The sequence below is a fragment of the Anser cygnoides genome, chromosome 26 (genome assembly GCF_040182565.1).
Source record: "Anser cygnoides isolate HZ-2024a breed goose chromosome 26, Taihu_goose_T2T_genome, whole genome shotgun sequence".
NCBI classification, from domain to species: Eukaryota; Metazoa; Chordata; class Aves; order Anseriformes; family Anatidae; genus Anser; species Anser cygnoides.
The window spans coordinates 3,638,669-3,663,750 of record NC_089898.1 but is presented as its reverse complement, the minus strand read 5'-3'; the positions used below and the strand labels follow the sequence as shown (position 1 = coordinate 3,663,750).

At 40.0% G+C, this 25,082-nt stretch overlaps 1 long non-coding RNA gene across 7 annotated transcripts in view; it reads right to left on the bottom strand.

The window, feature by feature from the left end:
• The window catches only part of LOC106046257 (uncharacterized), a 59,887-nt gene extending 34,818 nt beyond the window's left edge, over window positions 1–25,069 (bottom strand). The window contains exons 1-5 of one of the 7 annotated variants that reach the window (XR_010826671.1): window positions 10,285–25,069; window positions 9,377–9,488; window positions 8,986–9,252; window positions 6,923–7,164; window positions 5,554–5,697 (exon numbers count right to left, since the gene is read on the bottom strand). This is a non-coding gene — a long non-coding RNA (uncharacterized lncRNA). The remainder of the gene's footprint in view (window positions 1–5,553; window positions 5,698–6,922; window positions 7,165–8,985; window positions 9,253–9,376; window positions 9,489–10,284) is intronic. The other 6 variants (XR_007157455.2, XR_010826670.1, XR_007157456.2 and 3 more) reach the window with 6 other exon arrangements.
• Between the last annotated feature and the right edge of the window lie 13 nt (window positions 25,070–25,082).

The following is a 25,082-nucleotide window of genomic DNA, read 5'->3' as shown; positions in this document are numbered from 1 at the left end:
ACCAGCTTGCGTAGTTCCTGGGAGGAACAAAGTACTGGGACAGCAGTCTCGGTGTGTGCTGTGATAACTATCTAAGGGCAGGATATCCATTTGCACAATCTGGTCCAGCAGAACATATCGGATCATTTCCAGTCAACGTACATCTGCTTAGACATTAAGTGGTACTAGACAGAATAACCAGCTACTGAAGAAAGAAAATCTGATGAAAAGTAGATGATTTCCCTGCTCCCCTTTTTTCCCTCTAGCCTTACTTCGTCCAGCTGAATTAACCTCTCCTTGCTTTGCTGCACAGCACGATCAGGCATACAAAGCCCAACATTAATCAGAAGTAAAAAAGCAAAAGCAAAAAGTATCCCGCCCACTGCAACAATATTACACCTTCAAATTCCTTTTCCAGACAACTTCTCAACATAATGATTTTTAAACTCTAAACAAGCCTCTTGCTGAGAAGGCTCTGACTGACAGTGGAAGGAAGGGAGGTTAATCACAGATGTGCATTCCCACTAGAATTTGTCTTTTAAGACAGACAAGCAAAGGGAAAAGCAATAGTTGCACACCAAAACAAAGCAGTGCTTCTTGAAAGGAAGCATCATAGCAAACAGCATAGATTTTCACTCTTACAGACATTAAAAAAGTATTTTTTTTCTTAGTTGAAAGAGACAATCATACGTCTTGGTTTTTCAGCACAAGCAGCATACATTCAAAGAATGGCTGTCAGTTTTGCTGAAGACAAGAAATGTCCTTTTACGGCTGTTTTCAACATGCATCCACAAATTCTATATGAACAGAAATGTCCTCATTAGCTTATATAACTCATATTTACATTCAAAGCAAAGTAGGAATTCAAACATTTTAACAGCGGTACAGTATTTTAACAGGTGTGCAAAAGCATTTCTGCTAGTCAACCCTGCACTGAAAGGAGCGGGTGGGTTTTCAGAGGAGCACTACAAAACCTAGGCACAAGGTTTATTAAGAGCCTTGTGAAAAACCCAACAGTAAAACTGACCAAAATCACCTAGCATTTCAACGTGAAGCTAAATATTTCATTTAATTTCTAAGCCCGAATTAAGTAGAGCTGTAGAAGCAGATGGCTTTGTGGAAAACCAAGGAAGGATGTGGAACGCTGATTCCAGGGGGACAGGCAGAAGAGATGATGCTCCGGTTGTACTGCCTTGCTTACATGGCAGTTGGTTGTTCAGGCAAATTCTGAGTGTCCTGCAGCCTAAAATCTATTCTTCCACCTTAAATGTCCAGTCTGCAACAGAAGATTTTTTTAATGTTGGAACCTAATCATCTGGGAAGGCCTAGCTACAAGGTTTGGTTAATCGGTTTAATTTCTTGTAAGATATGTAGCTACTTAGATAAACTCCCTGCTGAAAAAATAGCTTTTCATCCAAAAATCCATTGGGATTGAAGTGTTATGCCTATCTCAAAATCTCCTGCCTGACAAGCCTAGGAGGAGGCACAGTTCCCGTCCCTACTACATGCCACCTCACCACCAACTACTCTTCCTGCTGAAGGCCAGAAAAATGTCTTGGCCAGACTCTTCTCTTCCAGCACAGGTTATGATACGAAGAGACATAAATGAGGAGGAAAGTATTGGAGAGTGCTATTCCCTAACCACTGATTAAAGTGAACCATTATTAAAAGCAGCTTTTCCTTTACTTTGCTTAAAAGAAAACTCCTCCTTTACAAATAAGCAGCTCTTAAAGCATGTCTCATGAGTTTAAAAAACAAGTTAGAAGATGATAAATATTGATGTTTCCTCTTCACGGTCTGCTGTGGAAATATCTTGTAGAAAGATACCTAGCTTAAAGTTAAAAACCTTGGGACAATTTAATACTCAGGTCCCACAAACCTGGGACAAAAATACACCACTTCAATTACGGCCGGGGCTCAACACAGTGCAGATTGCCTTCCCTACGTCAATAGTACAGAAATTTGTTTTAAAAGCTATAACTGCACTTAGATGTTGAGGTATTACTCTAATAAAGCACCCTACCAGCACTATTAACAACATGAACGCATGATAATAAGCCTCTAGGATGATTTTTTTTCCCACTGCACAGATAAACATGAACTATATGGGGGAATGCTACGCTCATCCCACAAGCTGACTAGGTGCGTGGATCCGATATGCACTGCTGAGCAGATCCCATATCACGGAAATGCCATATTTGTGGGCCCCAAGCTGTCACTAACTACAGCATCACCTCACACCATGGAACTGCTTGTAATGCAGAGTTCTTCCTTTGCTGCCAGCTTGACAGGAGTCCAGCTATGCCCCATGAGGGGCACAGCACAGAGAATTAGCCTCCAGCCAGCCTGACTTAAAACCCCATCAGAATTCTCTGGCAGAACATTTTAGGACTCTTGTGACAGACCTCTTTTTGGAGCTGCTGGAGGCAGATGGATGCAGGTGCACATGGTGATTAATTTGGTACAAAAATCTTACAACTGCAATGAACATTCATGAGTGCTTCTGCCTGTGCACTGTTAAGAGATGAAGCACCAGTCTGCAAGACTCACATCTCTTGTTTAAGGATGGCTAAAGACAGACTAATATTTTGTTCCCCTTCGCCTCAATGGGGGGAAGATCACACACACACAAAAAAAAAACATCCAGAAAAGGAGAAAGAACTGGCAGACTGACTCTCAGTCCTTTCCTATGCAGCCTCCTTCCCCTTGCTGTGTAGCCCAGCGGCAGATTAAATCCACGCTGCAAAGTGAGGATTTGGTCAGTGTTCAACAGGCCAGAAATGTGGCAGCTGACATTTTACCATCCATTCCCTAGTGTCATAATGGAGATCAGTTTAAAAAAAAAAAAAAGTCTTAATTGCTTTGTATACTAAACTGGAGATCAGGCTCAATTCACAACTGAATAATCCAAAGCCATTCTGATTTTGTAAAGTGTTGAAAACATCAGCTAGGTTGGAGATATCAAATAGTAATTTATAAGGCTAATAAATAACAAAATTGTTTGGAATAACTGTGCCCTCTTGCTTCCCATTTTTTCAAGTCCTCAGCTTTATCTGCTTGTGAGAACAGTGTTACCAAAGAGAATTGGATTCAATAACGAAGATGCAAAGTTGCAGAAGAATTAATGTGTTTTATGTGAATGGGACGAAGGGGACAGGAGTAGACTAATCTTGAAGTAGTGCATGTCTGCGCTAGAAAAAGCCCATCACTTTTTTCTGGAGAGAAATATAAAATAGAAGAAACTATTCACATTTACCGTAAAGTGCATGCTGATGTAAGATCATCACACACCTTAGAACTGCAAACCAAATAAAACAAGAAATTGAGGTGTATTAGCCTTACCTACTTTAAAATTTTATCAGGGCTATTTTATAGTTATGTTAAAAATAGGTAACAGCCTTGTGGTATGAGCAATACAGATGAGGTAGGGTCCTAAGATCACAGGGGAATTAAAATAGCCTACAACTGGATCTCTTACCAGGACTCCCATCATTGCAGCTCCTAGTAGGTCTGAGTTTTTTTTTTCCCCCTTCCATTTTCTATTGCAGTTTGCTTTAATTTATTAAGATGTTTTTAATCATGGAAAATAAAATGGAATAGGTTGTTTTTTTGCAGTAGTGTTTTATCCCCTCTGCCTATTCTCCAGCTTCTTCTTTTTTGCCCCCTCCCCCTCCCTTAAATTTTCAAAGCCCTGTACATTTTTAAAACAAAATGCATTCATCTTGTTTCTGGATTGCTCTCTGCTTATCCAAGTGAAAATTATCATTTCATTTGGATTAAATGGCAAGCCACCTCTTTCTTTCCCTATTCCCTGCACACTGACCTCAATTATTCCCGCAAATCAGATTAGCCTTGTTGACTTCCATTACTTCAATAATTAAGAAACAAAATGATGAAACAAGTACCTTCTAAGCAATTGTCATCAGAGCTCCCATAACATCTCTTTCTAACAAATTTTGGCAGCAGAGTGTGTTTTCTCTGCATGAACTTTAAGGCACCTGAAGACATATTGAATTTGGCCTGTTCTCAAGAAACCCTTCAGGAACTCCTAAATGGATGTTCACCTTGGATTTTACTACATTTCCATGATTCAATACAACAGATAGCATGCTGATTATACAAAACTGCTACGTATTTGTCACTGCTTTAAATTCCCTTTCTGAGCACCCAATATAGAAGCCCATGTCCTTCTGCAACTGCAGGATTTTTACATTGGCTGGGCCTCTGGAGAACAGTACTTACTGTAGCTCTACTTCCCTCCTCTTTTCCACTGCATGTGAACATATATCTCTTCTTACAATGATGCAGCAGATAAAAGAGATGAATTTATCTTTGAAAATTCGGGATCAGATTCTCAGCTGGTATAAACTGCTCTAGCATCAGAGACTTGCAAGAGACAAAAGCAATTTGCTCATTAATTAAAATATTTGAATCCTATCCTAGTGTTATCTTACTATTTTTTTTAATTCAGTTTAATAGACCACCATTTCAAACAAATGAATTTTTACTTACACACTTCCTACAAGGAAGTTGCTTGAAACTAATACAGAGCTTGCTCTACTGAATAAGAACCTTCTCAAGTCCAGATTTGGCTACTTAATTGGTTGATAACCGGACTGGGGTTTGGGTTCTGGCCATCTGCTTATTGCTTACACTCCCTGGACCCATTTTTTCCCACCTGTGAAAGAAGAGATCAGGCTAGAATGTCCATAATAAAATATTTTGCCAAGTCCTGATAAAATTACACAAAAACACTCGGTGCCTATGTGATACTTGCTTTGCCAAATAGGGCTTTGCATGGGTAACCAGATCCCAGGAGACAACAGTAAAGATATGAAAACATTCTTAAGGTTTTATTGCCAAACCTCAAGAAACAAGAATCTCAAATGTGGAAGGAAGAGCAAAGCACACCACTACTTCAAAACCTTCTTTTACAGCAACATAAAACGGTCATCTAATGCAGTGCTATCATAAAATTAAATCATGCTCACTTGTCATTTTGTATGGTCTATACCGACAGATTAAAAACTACACGGCAAAATGTAATTTCCCAAACTGAAGGTATAAGAGGAGTTTGAAATATCTTCCTCTGCACTGTCTGCTCAGTCCTGCGTCCTCATGGTAATAAAGCAACAGTCACAGTTGGATAAAATTTAGCACTGCTGGCTGCCTTCAGGGTACAAGCAACACTTGTCCTAAGAGTGCCAAGGGAAAGAGCGAGTGACAATTACAACAGCGTGCCAAGGTTATCTTATTTTTTACAGAAATCCTGGGGGGAAGGGGGACAGAACATTACATTTACAAAATCTTCAACTTGAAAGTCAAGAGAACTGAAAACAGTACATCCCCACTCTACCTTACTTGCAAGTTGAGAGTACGGCTCTTATTGTTTCTGCCCAAGATGATGCTGAGCAAGGGCTATCCTAATGCTCTGATAGCATATCAGGATACACACCATAGGTAACACCGTGTCTCTCTACCGCAAAAACCATTTCAGCTAGACTAACCTTTGCTTCCACAAGAATCATCCCCATGCAGAGCTAGCAAGAAAGCTGAATGTCACGCAAGACCTACTGTAACGGGGGCTGTGTGCATGCACAGGGAGATGGCAAGCAGCCCACGCTGGTTGACTCCTGCTACACCTCTTCCATGGCAAGGCTGTTGTCACCGGCAGGGGCACTGGGTGCCAATTTGTGCTCTCATCCACAGCGCAAAACCCTGTAAATATAGATAACCCAGCCAGCTACACCAGCATCATTTCCAAGGTACCTGGGGGTGGTCAATCTGTTCTTGCATGTAAGCAGCAGCAGGTACAAGTGGATTGCCAAAAAAGTCAGTGCTGCAGATACAGAAGAACTCTGTTGTTAAACTCAGCCCAAAGATTACTGAAGCGAATTACGAAGTGACATTGCTGGCCTTTAGCTCCTGCCCATAAGTGATATTCAGTTCAGTGCTTCAGAAAGTCATGAAAATGACTAGAAGTGGCACTCAAAGTGAGAAATGGGGCATAATGGAGCACAAGTATATCTATGCATGCATGCACACCTAATAAAAATAGCACCACCATTCAAAAGTCCGTCTTCTCCTTTATAATAGTGCCCCTATCTTGTGACACCTGGAAAAGCTCTAAATTGGGAAGAAAAAAAAATGTAATTTAAACTCAGAGTCAGCTTAAGCCTCTTTCATAAAGCAACAATACAATATCTTGAAGAGACACTTATCCGAACAAATACATGCAGAAATTATGAAACTACTGAAAGTCATATTTTGCAGCTGGCTGCACACTCTGGCACAAACTCTAAGCCATATAGATTAAAGGGTCTGTTAAGATTTATCAGACTCGAGAATGCACTCTAGTTGATTAGAATGTCTGATTTCGAACCCAGAACGAACACAAGTTCTCATGTATGAGATAAAGAATTTGGATTTCCTCTGTTCACACTGAAATTTGATATGAAATTTCTTGTTTCCAGTAGTGAAAGAGAATAAACCCAACACATCAAAATCAATGAAATATACTAGAACTTATAGAGTAGAAGGGTACTTCACGCCTGTCAGAGCACTAAGAAAATGCCTTAGCACAAATAAGAATCAGACTGTAAACATCTGCAAATAGACAATAAAAGTGAAATTCAGGCCCACAGAGCAGTGACTCTTGTTACTGCAATGATGTCTTGAAGCCTTCCTTCCATTTGCATAAGATAAACTTCATGCCAATATTCTACAGCAGTTTCATAAAGGATTTTTTTCCTTGTGACGGAAAGATATGGGGAAAAATTACACCATAAGTAGCACTGTGAATACCATGAGACCTAACAAAAAGTCTCCGTGTAATTTCTTTCATTAGAAGTTACATACACTTCAACATTTACAATTTTTTTTTTTTGATTTTGTAAAAGGTACACTCAAGTTAAAAATATATGTGTAATGTTAATATACTCACAGACTCATCCTTACCCTCAGACTCCAGAAAGGTGAGGGACTTCATCTGTTTAGTGCTTGTGGTCAACTGCACCCATATTTCTGTGGACACACTATCACAGACAGAAATGATAAACATTTTAAAGCTTCTGTAGTTCCATTTTGAGGACAATCAAATAGCTCTTTTCTCATTCCAAAAGCAGAAATAGATATTTGTATGTGAAGCTGGATGCTTGCACTCTTGATTCCTCATTTGATGTGGATCTAAAATATTAACGACACAAGGTGACCTTTTAAAGTGTAACTGAAGATGGACAGAAACATGCAAGATTATACCCCCAATAAGAATAAAGTACATGGAAAAACTTGACTCAAAACTTTGTTATAAAAGAACCACTCCTAACAATGATCTATGAGGTTTTATCACACATTTACTCCACCCAAGAAGGATTTTTTTTGATCATTCTTACTGCTGCAATAAGTAGTGCAGCCTCTACGTCCAATCTTGCTGAAGGTACCTACCAGCTTAAATAGTAAGCAGATATTCCTAGGATTTTCAGAAATGCCTTAGAGTGTGAAAACAAGAGGATACACCTTGTTTAGATGCTTAAAGAAAAGATACTTATGCCTCTTTGTTTCTTCTTGTAAACACTTTAAAAAGCATCTCCACACAACAAGAGCACTCAGTATGTGCAGAGGTTATCAGACAAGGTGCAGTATTCAGTTTAAAGTCAGGGCTTTTTTGTTTGGTTGGTTTTAGAAACACAGCAAAAGCCCAAGTTATGAAAAAATCCATGTGTATGAGAATCATTATGGATTGCAGCATTAAAGCACTTGCACATCTCCCAATCAACTACGAGATGTTCTCTGAGAATTGGTAGCATATGTCGTCCTAAAAATACAGACCAAAACAACATGTTATCTTAATTTTTGTTGTTTAAATTTGTTGGCAGCTTTGAAAATATGAAGTGGGATTTAATACTGCTGGGAGTGTCTCACTGATTCATTTCTCAAAGTTTGGACCTCAGCATTCTCTTTGAGTCATCGTACTTACATTTAGCATCAAGCAAGCGCCTTGTGATTCTCTTAAAAATAAACATGAAGCTTTAATCAAAGCTGAACAGAAGAAACTATAATTGTCCCACAGTTGTTCTCTTTGAAAAAATTCTCAACTTTTTTCTGCAAGTAAAAGGGACCCAAAAAAAGAGGATTTTTAGCAACAAAATGCTGAAAATAAGCTGAACTGTAGTTCTTTGTGATTCACTGCAGCAAAGATGGGATCCAAACAGTATTGGCCTCTACTGACACACTAAGGAAGCCAGCTCCATTCATCAGGGTTTGAGAAGCACCAGCATCCACCTCCAAGCTTCTGGGCACCAATAGGAGTAGGAGTGGTAAGAAATCACATGAAACAATTTCAGCTCCATGAACTCTCCCTATTCTTCTCCCATCCTTTTCAAATCTAACATCAGCGGAATATCATCAAAACACCTGCACTCTTCCTCACATCAGGATCACATTTCTATCAAAAAATTAAGCCAGAAATTTATCTACAGGCTTCGACCAATCTAATCTTTCTGCATCTCCATCAACGGTCTGGTCTTACCCAAAGCACATGGATTTTTTTTTCTATTCAAAGCAATCATTCCAGTTTTCACTAAGGTGTACATACAATGCTGACAGGGCCATTACATACATATTGTAGGGTGTTACAGGAACTAAATTTTAACTCATAGAGGTTCAGACACTGTTTACATTAGTATCAGCTTGAGCTCTTCACAAGCATGGGGAAGAGCTGTGCATGCTCTCAGACATGGCTACAGCGATGCCGTTGTCCATGCTCCCTTCTCCCCAGTAATCAATCGTCTACTGGAGAGCTACTGAAGAAGGTTTAGCTGACATTGCTCAAAATATTGGCTTCCTTGATTGCCATCAGCATACATTAGGATGTCTAAAGCAGAGCAGTGGCTGTGGTGGCTGCTTTACTCATTAATGTCTATTTCACTGCCCTGGGACCTAGCGGCTGATACCAGGTACAAAGAATCCAGGAATTAATTCAGAGCAAAAAATTAACAAGCTGCTCACCTTCATACAGCCAGCTCATGCCAGCATGAGGAACTGAACGCATTTTCTCATCTCTGTCCAGGTCTTCAGCCTCAGAAGTACCCTTTGTAATGTGTCTCCTTCCCATATGTTTGATTCCTTCACGGAACCACGCTGCCAATGAACTTCTCCTTGTGTCCTACCACTGCATCTTGGCAACACCATTTGCAACCTGGCACTGTCATTCCTCTATACATGAGCACTTTTAGTGATACGTGCTGACTTCGAGCATATTTCAGACTAAGGATCCTGCATAGAATGATGGAAAGCAAAGGATTTAAAAAAAAAAAAAAAGTGTAAATCTGGTGTTAACTAGAGAACAAGAATAAATCATATCCATTTATCTACAGATCATATGTACAGTTGACAGTACCTTCCTTTTTCCATTGCGTTAGCCTGTCTCCACCAGTAATTATCCATACAAATGAAGGGTACAACTACTGCTCAGCACCTCTGCATATACCACTCCTTTTTGGGAGCCTAATCTGGATAACATACAGCACAGTTAGATGGCACTTGTCAATATTTGTATTGAGAGATTGCCATTTTAGAGAAAACCTACAGGGACAACCCCCGTGGCGAGAGACACAGTCGCAGCAGATGTATTCGCAGCTGCAACAGCCCATGAGAACAGTCAGTACAGTGGCTTTTGGCAAAGTGGAATCAATGTGGGGAGCTGGATTGGCTCTTTCTCGTGTTTATATTTGCCTTCTCCTCATCTAATAAGGCAGGGAGACAGATGCCCTCTCATAACAAACACAAGCTAAGCTGTTGGTACCATCCAAGTCGTGAGGAATTCTTTTTTAATCACCTTATTCTCTTCTTGGACCTAATATACTGCCTATAGCTTTAACTTCAGAACTGCCAAAAAGTACTGCCCAAAGCAGTAAAGTTTTTGCTAGCTAATTATCTCTTGTATTCAAACCAAAACAGAAACACTCTTGCAAATCTCATGTATTCAAATTAATTAGATTTACAGTCCTGAATGGATGGCTGTCCAGCAGTTTAAAAAAAAAAAAAAAAAAAAAAGATTCCTATACAAATAATGAATTATTACAGCCATCCAATAAACCAAACCAGCAAAACAGTCTCTTTGGCTCTCTTACAACACAATTGCCATCCTTGCTCCAAATGAATGGATTTTTAAAAGTATTCAGAAGGCCATAAGGGAAGCTGTTTCAGATCTGCAAGGGCGAACAAGATTTTAAAAAAGAAATATTTTGGCTCAAATGTGAGCATAACCTGCCCAGAAGCAATGTTTTAATAATGAGGGACACTTACCTGCATGCTCCTAGAGACTGTGGTTTTGATAATGAGACACTGGGAAGAGACATCAAGTGTTTAGGACACTGTTTTGCAGTGCCAGAGTCACAGCTGTCCAGCCTCAACTGCTAAATTTCCATGTTGCCTCATATGAAAACAGGAGCAGGATCATATCACGTGAAGAAACAAAAACAGAAGAGTGTTTGTGTCTGCCTGTTCATGTCAAAATTGACAAGTGTGTGAAGTATTTCAATCTGGTCCAAACTTTCTTTCTACAAAATAGATTTCAACACATTCAACATCACTACAACGAGATATGGTGCAGAAAACTCTGACTTCACGTACGTGTTTTGAGAAAGTTCATCTAGCATAACCCAACTCATATGCTGACATTTTCACAGTCACAATTTTATAAACTAAGGAGTTTATATAAACATACATTTAATTCATCTTGTACTGCATTTATTCAAGAGAACCCTAGGCTATACAGCTTGGTTCCCTACATTCCCAGGACACATATAAACTATTATTGTGATTTCTGGTGCAAGTACTTGGAGTAATACCACCATTGAATTTCGTCCTGTGTGTTCATTAAAAACAAAAATAGCAACTTGGGGATTCCCTAGCTACTCACCTTCACAACCTTTGTCACTTCACGGCTCTCTCCCCCTTTTGGGCAACGTAGCAACTTGGTGTGAATAAAAGCCACTGCTGAGTGGTAACATCACCTTCCATCACCCACGTAAGATCACTGGGAAGCACCAGTCACAGTCTCCCCTGCACATTTCACCAGTGCTAAATATCACCAGCCACAAAAGCTACTTTCACACAGAAGGGAAAAATACAAGAGTGCTACATATCATCCTGGGCAATAAAACAAGCAATGTTTGGTCAATCATGGCATGTAAACCCATCTCAGGGCTACAGATCAGTGTTGCATCACGTAAATGATTCCTTATAGTATCATTTAAAGATGTGCTTTAATCCCAAAGCACTACTCAGGCTATTACTTTCTTATGAGTGACTTCATAAATGGTGATTACCGCTAACCCACTGTAGTAAATAGGGAGAAACAGACAGTTTTTATTTTCCCATAGCAGAACTGGGGGGGAAAACGCAGGGCTGTTTTCTGCTTGCTTAAACAGTAATGATCCATTCTGCAATCTCTCACTGCCCCGACACTGCTCCTAGGCAGGCTTTCACTCAGTGCTGGGGTAAGAATAACTCAAAAGGCAGACCTGGAGTTGAAGGGGAGATATTTTACTGCAATAAGTGACTTTAATTGAACGTGAACTGTCTTTTTTAACTTTAACCTTCCAGGACTTGACTTCAGGTATCTATATTTCATATCTATCCCAATTTTGTTCATCACAGACACTAATGAGAAAAAAATTAACAACAAAAACCCAACAACACAGCCACTCAATAAATGCAGCCTGGCAACAGAACAGACTTGGGGAGGAGTATAGGGCCTGACCATTTTAACAGATAACAAACATTTTTTTCCTCTAATGAAAGCTCTGCTGTCATGAAAGGGTATTTTTAATACTGATAACTTCTTCATGTCCAAACTCCTCCATCAGCTGTGCTATTACGAAGGCTTCAACCTGAAACAAGTGCTCCTGTAAAGGGCAAGTCATCATAAATCAGAAGAGAAAACCTTCATAGTAAAACATTATTTGAAAATGGAGAGGGTGGGGGGAAAGCATCAGCAGGGCCAAGAACCTTGCTCTTTCAGAATTATTTTGTTACTGATGAAGATGCATGCTGAGAAACATTACCACAAGCCAAACAGCTGTGTGCAAGAAACATTTTTAATATCTTAATTTTCTGTAAAGCTGTTCAGCCCACTTTATACTCATCTCAGGTTCAATAAGAATTTGGTTTTCCTTTGTTTTAGTAGAGCTTGTTCAGAACCTTGGAGCTGTGGGTATTGGGGTCACGCTTTGTTGTTGTTGTTAACTGTAAAAGGAGCCTGATGTTTAACACCCATGCACCTGACAGGGCCAGGAACACTGCATTCAGGTGCTGGAGTATTGAACTGTTTAACTTCGCCCTGAATCATTCTGCGTTTGGCCTGTTACTACACTTTACAAATAAGCCAGAGCGTGCTTAACCTGTTCCTAATAGGGGAAAAAAACTCTTGAAAAGCTCTGAGTAACATTTGTTTGGATTGCAGGAGCTGTGGACTGTATCAGAAAACATCATCTTTCACAGTAAAATGAAATCATCATCAATATTCTGATCTCAGTATATTGGCTAAAGGCAAGTGAATATTGAACTATAGCTATTGCAAGACAGATTTTTCATACCAAAAATAAATCAAGTGGATTCATTTCTCTCAGAAGCTGCTGTGAAAACAGAACCAGAGGGAGCTCAGCAGGGTCATTTTCCTCCATAATCTCTACCACAAAGAGAGATTAACGTCATATTTGTGGGATAGAAAGTCTGCGTTTTAGCAGCTTAAGATAATTTGAAACTTCTTGCCAGGCTGTGTAGCCACAGACACTCCAGCACTTTCCAAATGCCAGCTTACCGTAATCACTTTGACATTTCCAATCACTGAAGCACATTGTATCGAGTAACGTGAAACCTATTTATATAGGGATCGGAAGGAAGAGGCGCTTTTGCATCCTACCAATAGGTAAAAATATTATCGCACTCTTTCCAACATAAAAGCAATGATAAAAGAACATCTCTCGTAATTTGGCTTCTGTGGCCAAACAGAACCACTTCCCTGCAGTGCTAAAGGCATGGCAAAGGGTTTTGATGGGATCTCCTACAGACCTGTGAGTAGCAGCTGGCTTGTGCTCTATTTCTCTACCAGCACCTTGTGTCCGGCAATGCATTAAATCTGGTGCTGATAAAATAGAAGCTGAGGCAGAGCAACACTAATAAAGCAAAAATATCCCGGGCGTAATGCAGTGGACAATAGATCCCAACATGCTGCCTCCTAAAACACGCAGGCTAGATTTGAAAGGAGCTTAGGTGCTTAATTCCTTTCAGAAATGTGACCCTTGGCCATACTGTAATGTACTGTGTGTTCCTCAAAGCACTTGAAATATGTCAGAGGGACTCTGCAGAAGCTGGGTGCTGAACAATAAGGCACTAAATCAAAACCGCAGCGGAGAGGTACATATTACCACTATTATAGATCCTGAGAATAAAGCATTGGTTTTCGGAGACTTTCTGAAACATATTAACCATGGCAGAAATAGAAAACGCCTCTAAACTCTGCAGAGTTACAGGTGTAAAGCTTGGGAGATAATTTTGAAGGGTTTTGAGATCTCCAAATGAAAGATTCATTATAGGCTGTGAGCTATCCATCCCTTTGTGTTTTTTGATGAAAGGGACTGGAGGCTTTTCTCCGAGAAGTGGAAACACAGGCAACATACAGACTTCTCCATGCTGGCATGAATGGCTGCTTATGGGGGGCAGACAAAAACCACCACGTGCAATGATTTCCATCTCCTCCCTGCTTTCACCCTGCCCCTAGGACAGGGAGCACACAAACAGCCACAGCGACCGCAAAAGAGGAATAATTCAGAGCCACCAATGTCCCCTTGAGTCCTGCCTGCCCAGTGTCACCCCTGTGACCTGCCCCTTCAGCACAGGGACTCTGCAAAAGCCACGCAGGAAACATGTTACCTCCCTTCCCCATGGCCCTGGGGCTGAACATGCTTCGGCATGGACCACAGCTGGCTGGATAAGTCCGTGCAAACCCCTCTCTTTAGGGTATTCTCATTTCCGATGGTCACACAACTGCATTAATTACACACACACACACACGCAAAAAAAAAAAAACAGTATATGCATGGGGAAAAAAGACACACCACAGGTGCTAATTCTTCTAGGTCAAGTCAGAGGCAAATTAGAATGTTTTTTTTTTTTTTTTAATGGCATCATAATGGAGGAAAAGGTGGCATAACTGTTTATTTTTAATTTTTCAAGAGAGGTAGGGTTGCTAATCTAAGAGAAGACTCTGTCCCTCAGCTAAAACAGCTATGCTGCCACTGCAGTGGTGTATGAAGAAGTGCTTTCCTTTCCAGTGATTGCACACAGAGCAAAACACGCAACGAGGCAATGCAACGTAAATGACATTTCAGCTAATTATAAAGCTATGAGCAACTAATCATGCAGCATGTCAGTCACTTGAAAAAGTCACCCTGAATGCCAAGGGTATAAATTAGCAATCGAAATATTTCCTTTTTTTTTTTAAAGATGCACTTTGCCCCAAAGGGTAAACAGAGAGAACTGCTCAGAGAGAACTGCTGGAAATTTCTCCCAGCACCTTGTCCCTGGAAGAAGAAAAGGCAGCAGAAGCTGAAGTAGCTCAGGACCCCAGCAACAGCAATTCAGTGCATCACCTACTTGGGCACAAGGCAAATCCTGTTCCAAATGCAAGTGTAGAGGCCCTGTGCCATGCAAAAGAGCTCCAATTAACATTATCAGACTCTTAACAAGCAGCCTGCAAGAGCGCTCAGCCACTCACTATATAAATTTTGTCCTTTTTATTCCAGGACCTGATCCTCTGCCGTGTAACTCCAGCAAGCTCCTTTGTCTTGGATGAAAACACATCATCTCCCAGCAGCTGGAAACAGATGCTTAAGCATATATTATCCTTTGAAAATGCTCCATTTTCTAATGAAAAGTGTTTTTTTCCCTACTAATTCTGTTATCTCTCTGTATATTTAAAAGAAACATTAATTATACTTTAAATAGTTTCCAACAAACCCTCCATGTCCTTCCAAATTTCATCATTATCTAGTAAATTAATCCTCAGCCACTTATCTGGCTTAAGGTTAATTGATATATGACTCAATCTCTTTTCTTCCTAAAGAAATAAAGCAGTGGTGTGCACACATTTTGTATTGATAGGAAACTAGCTCCTATTCACACTTTTCTATTGGCAATTACCTGTTTTCATTCAGAAGTCCTCTTCCTTCACATGTCCTATTATTAATGTTTGTGTATTCAGGAATCACCTAACTTCACCTACAAATTCCTCCACGCTTCATCTAGCAAGTAGTTTTTCAGGAAGACTTGGGGAGAGGGAAAGGACTAGGTAGAAATACGTAATTAAATCCAATACATAAGACCCACTGCAGAGCTCAGCATCACATGTATACCAGAAATGCATGTGCCAAGACCTTACTGTCATGTTGGGTGCCAAAGACGGACAGTGTTGGCAGGTCTATAAATATAAATGCAGAGAACAGGATGTTATTAAAAGCGTGGTGTTAAAGCATCAGGTAAGAAGGAACTATGGGCTAAGTCTCTAAGGAACAGAGCGACCTCGTGGATAAACTGTTAGTCTCCAAACCAGAAGGTCTGTTCAGTTTCCTCAGACAGCAACCCGTACTTCTGCAGTCACAGGAGCTGATGAATTATAAAGCATCTTTTCCTTTTGCCATCTGTAATACTAGCCAAAAAGAATTATCTTTGCAGTAACAGTGACATTTTCACATTTATTTTGGCTCCTATAGGTGCAGATATGTTTCCTCAGATTTAAGGAACTTCAGGAATTAGCCACGTAAATGTAATTCCAATTAGGAATCAACCATCAGTGACTCTGAAAATGCTAATGAGCACCTAAATATCTGAGCCCCTCAATAACAGTTTCTTTTTCTAAACTGTTCGGGTAGAGCTATTCAGGACATTATATATCCCATTACCCAGCAGGATGGGGATCAGACAACGATGAATGGCTGCAAGAATATGGATAATGGAAGAATCTGACACGCGATCAGCTCTTTCACCTATCGCAACAAGTTTTTTTCCTGTCCATTAGCAAAGTCAACCTCTTCATATAGAAAACTGACTAGAGAAGGCCTGACATTTGGTGCCTTTACCAAAGAGACTTCCCTGCTGCTGTTGGCTGATCACTTTGACATATGATTTCTCTGTCAGCATGCATGGACATATCTACTACTGTCTGTAAACCCATGGAGAATTTACTACCTACAAGAGGCTCGAGCAATTTTCTAGCACTAGATATGTATCTTGCTTGTGCGTGCATGTGTATAAGCATAACCTATAGTTCCTCTGAATTATTTATAGACAAACAAGTAATTAAAATTTTTATTCTGCCTGTTCCAAAGATTAGAACCAAATTTTTATTTTTTAAATCAACGAAGCTGCTGCCCAACCTCATAACTCTGTCTACACGTTGTAAAGAATGGCGCGACTGGCTCTAACACTTTGTATTTTGTGTGATATACTGAGAAAGCAAATGACTTGGTGACTTCCCCCAGTGTCGGAAAGGAGAGGACATAAAACAAGGAGCCTTTCATTTCTTGTAAGCCGTGTACGTTCCCATACACCCAACTTTTCAGGAGCAAAGATGCAGGGCTCAGGAGGTATCTGCACAGAGCTGGGAAAGCGACTCTAGGGCTTGATGGAAGAGGGGCTCAGCACCAGGACACCCAAGTTTTGTTCTCAGCTTTCAAAGCTGTCAGCAAGTCTCACTTAATCTTCACGTACCTTCATGGTCGGTTAAACTGAATACCTTTGCAAAGGTTGCCTTTAAAAGAGAAAATGCGTTTACAGGCACGAGATGGGGAACCAGGGCTCCTGGCTTCTATTCCCAGCTCCTTCATTTTTTTACTACGTGACCTTGAAAATAACCACTCGGCCTTTAAACACAAAGCTGAGCATAATCAATCCTATCTACTGCATGCCAGTGTCACAAAGGTTGGCTGCCAACCGAGAAGAAACCCAGAGAGCTTTTGACAAAGAAACCAAATCCTGTCCTGGTAGAAGAGCTATTGTGCTTCATGGAAGAAGAGGCTGTATGTATGCAATCGATCACCTTGGTGTTTTATGTGTCTATGGGAAGTCAATGAATGCGTAGAGAAGAAAAACTTGCAGCTAAGGTTAATCTTATAGACAGAACAGCCAAAACCTGCACAGGACCAAGAGGTAAGCATTTGAATCACCACTAAAAAGAAAAAAAAGAAAAGAAAAAATACAGTCCAGGAGAAAAAAGCTAGGGCTAGATGATGCATATATAGACCATCTTATAAGCTAAGTTGTAAGGCTGTTTGGAAGGTGGTTTCTTCTTGAAATTCACTCAAGTACAATATTAGTGGGTGCCACTTTCCCTGCAGATGAAAAAATTCCCTCTCATGATTCCAAGTATCAGAAAAAAAATTTTAAAAAGAGTTAAAAGTGAAGCCAGGGGCTCAGAGAGTTTTTCAGCCCTAGCACTTAGTCTTCTCAAATCAGTAGGACTGGTCTTTCACAGAAATGTTTTTCCACAGTGAATGAATTGAGAAGAAAACGTTTCGGTGCCTAGGCAAATGCCAGAAGTAACACCTCCTTGGGGAACTGAGACAGGCAAAGAAATGAGTCACAACAATGCTTTTTGCTTTAAACTGCAATCACTATAAATATCACATCAGCCTCCCAAGTTCTGAGTATATCAGTAGACAAGAAATAAATGGCTAAAGAAATTAACTTAGTCAATATAAGGATAGATTCTCTGTTCATTACACATCTGCATCAGACTCCCCAAATGTCTTGCTCAGATTTGAAGGCATTACTTTGCTTTTGTAGCCTGTTTACCTCCGTCACTTGATAGAAAGAAGACACTCAGCATTTCAACAGAAGTGCCCCAAGCAGAGATGAAGTGATTTAAAGGTTAGAGTGAAACTGTGCTTTTACTAATTTTGCTAAAGAGAAAGCTGCTGTGCATTTGCTGGCTTCGAAAGAATACTGCGCTGGTTCTCAGGCTGTGAGGTTTGCTTGGCAATATTTCTTTGCAGCACCATGAATTTAATCACATCAAAACGTCAGCAAAGAAAAATGAAACACACGTAGGTCTTTTTCCCTGGATTGATGTTTAGCAAAAGAAATAGATGTTTTCTTAAAGAGGCAGTGGGCTACCTGAGATTTTACACCACTGCTTTCACCTTCAGGCCCGATTTGGATTCCACTCATGAATATAAATCCAAAGCAGTTTTGCCATATTGAATATAGCTTAGCTACAGCTGATTCCTTACTCTCCGCCCCCCAACACACACACACTGTATTTATTATAATGCAGCATGGATGTGAAATGATGGTGTTTATTCTCCAGCGAATATCTAAGGTGGCAGGAGGAGTTCCCTTTCTGTAAGGGATGCGGGTCGGTTTACCCCATACATCATGACTAGCCAAAAGCTACGTAATCAGTAACACTGAACGTAGCTGATTCAACCACACAGCCGCAAACCTTCATGAATCTTGGTTCTTTCTGCCAAAAACTGCTGACCTCCAAATGGAAAATAATAATGTATTTAAAATATACTTCATTGACTGCCATACAGATCGCTTCAGTAACTAACGTAGGCACCACTCCTCTATCACTTTAATATGTATGTACTTACATCGAAGATATATAAGCATTGTGTACAAAGCTGACACACCATGATAGGGCACTAAGTATAAAATATCAAAAGAAAAACATCCAACGTAACTGTGCATAACTAAAGAATAATGCTTCTTAAGGCAAATTGCCATACCTCTAGCAGCATATAAATGCCCCTTCCCCCAGAATCTCATTCTACATCTAATCATGACATTAACCTGGGCTACTGCTATTTAATGAGCTGTAGTGAACTAAATGCCTACTTCAAAAACCAGGTAGGATTAAATGCAGTTGCTCCAACTAGAAAAGTAATTAAAGAGAACTTATATTAATCCAGGAGAGCTAAAGGAAAGGATGATGATTTATGAGCAATATTGCTGGCATTTTCAAGAGACATAAAAATCATTTAAAATGAATATCTAAAAACTATTAGTTAGGAAAGCAGCTATAATTGGATAAGCAATCTAGTGTGTCTTTAAGGCATTTGGTTTCTAAAGGTAAAAATAAACAGATAACCTTTCAAGAAAATAAAAAAACCCACACATTTGCGATGTTAAATTTCTTTAATGAAAAGGACAAAGTGACTTTTACTAAAACATAAATACTTATTGTCCTATTCAAAAGTGATTATAAAACATATTGCAAGTTCTAATTACAGAATGACAGAATATTAGGGATTGGAAGGGACCTTAAAAGATCATCTAGTCCAATCCCCCTGTCAGAGCAGGAACACCTAAATCTTGTCACACAGGAACGCATCCACGTGGGTTTTGAAAGTCTCCAGAGAAGGAGACTCCACAACCCCCCTGGGCAGCCTGTTCCAGTGTTCTGTCACCCTCACCACAACAAAAATTTGTCTCATATTTAAGCAGAACCTCCTATGTTCCAGCTTACGCTCACTGCCCCTTGTCCTACCATTGGGTGTTACCGAGAAGAGCCTGGCTCCATCCTCCTGACCCTCACCCTTTACAGATTTATAAAGATTAATAAGGTCACCCCTCAGTCTCCTCTTCTCCAAGCTAAAGAGCCCCAGCTCCCTCAGCCTTTCCTCGTAAGGGAGATGCTCCACTCCCTTAATCATCCTCGTGGCCCTGCGCTGGACTCTCTCAAGCAGTTCCCTGTCCTTCTTGAACTGAGGGGCCCAGAACTGGACACAATATTCTAGATGTGGTCTCACTAGGGCAGAGTAAAAGGGGAGGAGAACCTCTCTCGACCTACTAACCTCTTTCTTACCCCAATCTGAGCAAAGGTCAACTAGAACGGGTTGAGCAGGGAGGGCTGGATTAGATGATCTCCAGAGGTACCTTTCAACACCAGCTTTTTTGTAAAAAAAGACCCCTCCAGAAAACCATTGGTGCAGTGAAAGGCCCTGAAAGTACCTTAGGGTAGCACGTAAAACATAAAACTAAGCATTCACTTTGCCAAATATTTCCCTTTCAGCATTATGCTCACCTTGGTAGGTCATATCCAGTTAAACATCTTTGACTTTGCCTTTAAATGGATGCATACATTCACAGAGCAATTAATACATCCTGTAGACATATTTATCGGTCCCTATTCTCTGCAATTAAACTTAGCAAGAGCAATAACAATACCTTTAGCATTCATGCTTTAGAAGTTCTCCTCTGTTTCCTTTAATCTGTCTGAACAGATGGAGTCTTGCACTGTCAGCCTTGTAAACTTTTTCCTTAGCCATTAAGACAGAAGAAGTTAAGGGGAATAAATGAAATACAGCAATTGTTTAGTAATCACTACCTCTTCACCTATTCCTTTACAAAAGTTTTAGGCTAATGAATAAAGTAGGTTCATACAGGGTAGGTCTCCAGAAAGTCAGTATTAAGTGTCCTGCTGGCTTCAATACTTTGTCAAAGAGATATGTAACCAAATACTTGCTTCCCACAAGGCATTCAAAGAACTTACTGTGTTCACACACTAGAAAATCCCACTGAATTAGCACTCTGATCCCAAATCACAAGAAGCCAATGATGAGTCAGTATTTCTGCTAACTTATCAAGGATGCTAATAGCATTGCAATTCATTTCTCCTTCAGTCTGGGTAGTCGATCATCAGGGATGAAAAGCACTTGAAGTGCCAAAACTCCTGACACGTTGGTGAGCACTTGCTTGGCAAGATTACTTGCATCAAACTCGGTAAGATTATTTGTTCAAGAAAGCAGTCATGAAGAAGAGGCATTTACAGCTTGGCCCACTGTAAAAATGGAGTATTTAATGAGACATCATTTGGAATACAGGTAATAAATACTACTAAGGGCACAAATGTTGTTCCTACCCTTACTTCAAAAAAACTACTTAAATTAAGGTGTAAATTAAGCCTTAATCACAGCCACTATCTTGCGCGTGAGACCAAGTTCACTGAAAATCAGTAGAAATATAGAAATCTCATGGAAATGAACTTGCTTAACCTTATGATGTTCAATTATGGAAAATCTCTCCCCTGTGAATGAGGTTAGTATCATGCCCTCTCTTGTACTGTAGTATTTCTTTTTTGCCTTTTGCAGAATTTATGTAGTGAGATATCTAAGGCAACCCACATAACTAACATCAAAAATGCATTCTTCTTCACAAGTTTAGCCTTTCACACATTCAATCCGATTCCAAAACCTCTTAACAGGAACCAGACTGAATCCTACCGCAAGTACCCCCCCCACACACAAAAAAAAAACAAAAAAAAAAAACAACTATCAGGCTACAGAAAAATGACAGAAATCATCATTAATAAAAATCAGGCTCACTTTCTGGGGACAACTTTTCTTGGAGATAGCCATATTAGAGTTCTTTCCAGCTCATGCATTACACACACCACTAATTTAAAAGAACAAAGGTAATGATAAATGATACTGCCCCAGACAAGTTAAACTAAAGCTTATCAGAAGGCACTCACTGATCAAAAAATACAAGTGTACTAAGATACAAAAAAGAAATCCATAAGGTAGGTCTACACTAAACCCAATTAAGTTTATGGGGTCTTAGCATTGGCTTTAACAGGATTTAGCTAAGGCTGTAACCCCAGTGTGAGTTAGATCACATACTCGAGCAGACAGCTGAATTGGCTCCCTGCCTGTTGGCAGCCAGAATCCAGCACTGATTGATGGGAAAAGCTCTTCCTGCAATGGCCATCTCGGTCACCAGTGTTTTAAGGGAAGCGAGGAGGGAAGTGAGCCTAGCACAGCTGACAGCCCTGGAGGGCGTTTAAGAATTCTCTGGCTCTACCTTTGGTTTTTAAGGGAAATAAATGGTTACTTGTAAAAGACATACTAGCAAAATCTGCTACGGTTTTTAATTTGAAACAGAAACACTCACTTTTACACTAGCAGGAATAGTTCTGGATTTGTTAAAGGTGTAACATATTGCTAACTGTGAATGGTTCTGAATGATGAAGGGGACAAAACGATCAACTCTCTTAGGAAGACGTACTTCACACAGAGACACACCGCAACATTAACTCTCTGCATATACAGGACGAATGCATTCCCTCCTGTCATAATATCAATCTTACTGCACTGCCTGCGGTTACTCACAGCCAAATAGAAAAATCTACCTTCTACTTGAAGTCTTGAATTGTAAAAAACAAACAAAAATACAACAAGATGAAAAACCACACACCACGTGCCCACACAGAGACCCACCCATTGTGGTACAGCATAACTTACCAAGCACAGACTACCCAGCAATTATAATATATAGACTTGATTGCCAGCTGTTAGCTTCTCCCGTGTTCATTACTTACTTGCAGACATCTCATTCATACAAAACAATTTTGAAAGAATCCACCAAACTGAAGACACATCATGCAGACTTTTTTTTTTCCATACATTTAATGCAGCTAACATTGGTGAAGCCTTCAGGGACAGTAAAGCATAACAACCCTCGCTGTTTATTTTGATCACATATGATGTGCTGGAGGCTCAGAGAGATTTCACAGCCTTTGCGCCAGGTTGCAAAATACTGCTGTGAGCAAGCAGTCCCCCAGAGGTGCAACGGCTGCACCAAGCTGCACAGCCGCAGGGAGCAAGCTCTTCTCCCAAATCGCAGAGAGGTCCCATCACCTGCAGTGCTTGCACAATTTCAGCTGTGAAACGAAGCTTAACTTCGTCCAAAAGGCTGGACACCAGAGCAACGTGCCCCACCTGGAGCCAAACTCACGTTTTCAGCTTTCATTTGCAATACTTCCCGGTTGCTCTACACTGCACAGGGCCACCAGGACACACTTCTTCACTTCTCAATACTCAGGAAATTACCTTTGGGATAGGAAACTATTTACAAACACTGGAGAGTCCCTTGGTAAATATCTTTTAGGGTTTCATGTACAGCATCTCCTTGCCTATACTAACTACTACAGGCTCACATAATTTTCTGTTATTTCCCATTGAGGTAAAATTTGCTGAAAAAACATCCAGCTGAGACAATTAAAAATAGTGCATAAAGGGTATCGTTGGCACTGTGGAATGCTGTTGACAAAATTAAGACATTGCTTACAATTACACTCCTAGTAATTTATGCAGTCAGTAGATTATGCCAGCACGGGCAATGCCAGTTCTGCTAATGAAACCGAAATCAGTTTGACAGCAGAATGATGGTGGATTTTGAGAACAAGTACCAACGGTTTGCAGGTGGTTTAGGCAGCTATAAAATCTGATTTATGGGGGCTTTTTAATCCTTATTTTAATTCACCTTGTGGGAATGCACTGTAATAAAACATCCTGCCATGTTACAAACGCCAAGCTGTTTGAGATCCAACGTGATTCCAATACAGTAAAATTCTATAAATTTGATTGCAATTTTCATTTATTAATACTCCAGCTTCTCTCCCTCCCCACTCTCAGCCCCTGCTCTCAGATATGGATTTCATTTTCTGGCATACTTATTTACACATTCGCATATTAGAGAGAAATTAAATAATAGAGGCACAACTAAGCTGTGCTTGAAAGTTAGCTGTGCCTCATCATTAAGAGGCTGTAATTTATGCATCTAGCATTGCATATGGAGGCACGTGGCTGCTATCAATCTCACTGCAACGCCATTTCTGCTCCAAAGTAATAGGCAGTTCAGTGCTCCTCAGTGTCCTGTCTGCATAAAACTGGATAGTCCAAAGGGGACCTCCAGAACAGTCTTTTAAGCTTGGCTATGCAGTAATTCTGTAACGTGCAGGAAAAGACCATAAAGAAAAAAAAAAAAAGTAGTGCAAAAAAAAAAGGATGGATTTTTAAAGATGCAACCATTTCACCATGGTTGCAGAAAACATCCTAATTACAGCAGAAATCTGGCAGCCTGCATTCTGCCTACATTGAGCTGCCACTATACTACAGGACTCCCCACCTCCTGAAACATTCAAATTACTGCCATCTACTGCAATCGATTCAGATGAGATACTGGTGCTGCTGTTCTCCCTGCAAACACCTTTCACAGCGCAGTGGGATTTCAGAATTAGATTTTAGTCTGTTTTGTAACTAATGATCTCTATAGGATTTGATGAATTTGAAAAACAATCAAATATTACACAGGATCGAGTTTCCGTAAAGCACATGGGATAGAAAGAGGGGACTTGTAGAATCATATGCATTTGGGAGCGCTAGCGTTCTCCTCTTCTCAGCACTGGATACAATAAGATGAAAAAAAAAGTTAGACGAAGCCTTCCTGGGACCAGTAGACCTGCTGGTTGAAAACAGCAGTTTCCCACTCCTGAAGAAAAGGAATTGGAATCCTTTAAATCAGAATCACAAGAATTCTTTAAACAGAGTTGTTGACCCTGTGTGACTTCCAAGACCAGCACCCAGCACAATCACAAAGTCTGGGTGGCAAAACATTATTAGTATCACTTGCCGTAAATTTTTTTTTTTTTTTTTTTTTTTTTTTTTTTTACAAATTTAAAGGATTTTAACTGGATAGAACTTGAGAAATGATGAACTGAGTTACACTCAAATAGAAAAACAATTATGCTTTTGCAAGGCAAAATATTACAAAACCTATCACGAGAAGCACCTGAATGCTAACAGGTGTGGGGGAGAGGAGTTACTTTTCTAATCCTGGACTGATTAAAGAAAAAAAAAAAGTGCCATGTGGGGTTCCATGTTTCCCAAGAGTTTTAAAAAGAGATATCAACAAAAGAGCATGGCCACAATGCCACTGAAAACAGAGCCCCTAGCCAGCAGGTCATTATTGTGACCCTAAAGAGCATAGGAAGCAATCCTCTGTGTGCCTAGCAGCTAGAGAATTAGCAGATCTGGTGTAGATCAGGATACATGCTTTCTAATTGGAAGAACTTGATTTTATTCTCATGCTTTCTAATACCACCATAGATGTGTAAAAGATCCTCCAGCACTTTTAATACATAAAAGTAGCATAGAGCAAACTTGAGATAAATTAGGATCAGTCTTAGAAGATTCATGCTATTTTAAGAGACATTTCCTACAGACTTTATACACAGCAAACGATAAAAAGATTGTAAA